Genomic DNA, 2,821 nt, shown 5'->3' with positions numbered 1-2,821 from the left:
GGTGGAAGGACTGAAGGAAGAATGGGGCTGGAAAAGTGCTTGAAGAAATGATGGCCGAAAACCTCCCGACTTTGGTAAGAGACATCAGTTTACAGATTCAAGAAGGTGAAACTAATCTATAGTGTCAAAAATCAGCCAGTGGCTGCCTGTGGCAGAGGGGTCGGGCAGGAGCGGCTGCTGTAACAGAACTCCATAGGCTGGGTGTCTTATAAACAACAGACATTATTGCTCACAGCTCTGGAGACTGGGAGTCCAAGCTCATGGCGCCCCAGCAATTCGGTGCCTGGTGAATGCCTGCTTTTTGGTTCACAGGTGGCCGTCTTTTCAATAGAACTCTGCATGGTTACATTGAGAAGAGCTCTCTGGGGTCTCTTTTATAATATTTGGGTATGAATCCCACTCATGAGGCCTCCACTCTCATGAGCTAATCACCTCCCAAAGGCCCCACCTCCTAATATCACATTGGGGGTTAGCATTTCAACATAGGAACTTGGGAGGGGCACCTTCTGTATATAGCAACTACAGCGGCCACATGGGAACTGTCTGGGGTGACAGAAATGTTCTGTATTTTTATTTGGATAAAAATAGCACAAGTATAGATACAATTGTCAAAGCTCATTAAACTGTATACTTCAGACAGGTACATTTTACTATTTGTAAATTACATTTTCATATTAAAAGAACTATTTATTGGAGAAGGCACAGACTTGCTGGGAGCACCAAGCTGCCTACACAAGAGAACGAGCCTGCTGCTGCTGGTCCCCAGCCCCGCTGCCAGGAGTCCAGCTTTCTAAAGTACAGCTGCAGCTTTCTGCAGGACCCTGCTGTACCCCCCACCCAAATCTTTCTGCTGCCACCTTTTGAGCAAAATTTGTGCCCTCAGCTCAGCTTTCTTCCTCTCATGACTCATTTGCGAATCAGTCTCATGTGTGAGCTGTGCTCTAGCTTGGGAAGGGGTTTTCTGGGTTCTGCAGAATGCAGAGTATGAAGGCTTTGAGTATGCTGAGCAGGCAGAACTCAGCCGGTTCAAGATTCTCCAAACAGAGCACATATGTTTATTTATGTTGCCATGTCAGGTTTGGATTGGGCTTTTAACCAAATGATCAAAGTTACCATCACCAATAATGGAACAAACAACATGCTGTGATTCTTGAAATGATGTGCTGAGAAGGACACATCACTTCCGTGGTGTTCCTGGCAAAAAAAAAAAAAAAGCACAACCTGAATGTAATCATTAGGAAGCATTAGACAAACCCAAACAGAAGGACACCTTATAAAACAACTGGCCTTTAAAAATGCTAAGGTCATGAAAGACAAAGAAAAGCTAAGGAACAATTCCACATTAAAGAAGGCTAAAGAGACATAACAAACTACAATACGTGACCCTGGGTTGGATCCTAGGTGGAGGAAAGGGGCGGCTGGTGTGTAAATATGAGGTTATGTGACATAAGTGGGACTATAGACTGTAGATTAAATAATATTGTATTAATGTTAAATTAGATTTTTTTTTACTATACTGTGTCTATGCAAAAAAGATTCTTATGAAGTATCCACGAAAATATTTAGGCGTAAAGGGATGCCTGCCACTTACTCTCAAATGATTCAGAAAAAACAGTGTGTGTGTGTGTGTGTGTGTGTGTTGAAAGAGAAAGGGAGAGAGAATTTGATAAAGCAAATGGGGCAAAATGTAAACAATTGGTGAATGTGAGTAAAGGGTATTATGAGAATTCTTTTTACTCTCTTGCAATTTCTTTGTAAGTTTGAAATTGTATCAGATAAAGAGCTTAAAAAAAAAAAAAGTGCAGGTCAGCCAGAAAACATGAGACATGTTTACTACAAATAGTGGCTATCAATCAGCTTTGCTATAAAGAAGCAAACTCACGACTTAGAAGAAGGTCTTGGTCCTGGGTCTCAGTTAGGGACTGACACATCGTGTCATGGCTACAGTTTATCCTCTCCACCAAGTTAGCTAAGGATCCTGCTTACTCTGCCTGGGATTCTTAGGGCATGTTAAAAGGACTCTTAAGGATATCAAAAGTGCTATAAAAATGTTTGCATTAAATCTTCTAAAATTTTCAGACCAAATGTCAAGTCCTAAAGGAAGGAAGGACACTAAATCGATTGAGCAGCTAATATTTACCAGACATTAGGCTAGGCAAACACATGTGCTGTTTCACGCTTACAAAAATCACCCAACGTTGGGTTTATTCCAGCTCACAGATGAGAAAACTGAGACCCAGGAAGCTTAAGTAAATTGCTAATGGCGCACAGCTTCAAAGTGGCGAAACTAGGATTCAGAAGTTGGCTTGATTCCAAGACCACTGACCATTGAAAACTGACTAGATTCTCCAACTCGAAATAGTGTTTCTACTTCCTAAAGTTTCCTTTGTCCCTCTCTATTCCCAACATTTAATTAGGACTCATTCACGCTAGAGAGGGAATCCAATGGATAATACAGAGAACTGCTTATCTATCAGATCTTTCCTCACTGCTACTCAACTGTCTACAAATCAGTGTTAACGGAGAACTGAACTCAGGAAGCTCCTTTCACATCTAATCCTTTCAAGTGCCACAGTGATACTGCCAGGATGGCCAGACACTAGAAAACCTACTCAATACTTTTGATTGATTAGGGGGAAATTCGAGAAGTACAATGTAATTGGCCATTGCCTAGCAGTAAAAGAAAAAAATGAAGGGAAGCCGATATTTAGGAAATTAAAAAAAAAAAATGTAGCCATAGGAAAAAGTTTAAGAGATCACCAGCTAGGGGCAGGCTGAGGGCACGTTGGTTAGGAATTGGCTTGGGACGCCAGCTCTGAGC

This window comes from Hipposideros armiger, unplaced genomic scaffold (genome assembly GCF_001890085.2).
Source record: "Hipposideros armiger isolate ML-2016 unplaced genomic scaffold, ASM189008v1 scaffold_23, whole genome shotgun sequence".
In the NCBI taxonomy this organism is placed as follows: Eukaryota; Metazoa; Chordata; class Mammalia; order Chiroptera; family Hipposideridae; genus Hipposideros; species Hipposideros armiger.
Note: the sequence above shows the minus strand (reverse complement) of the source record.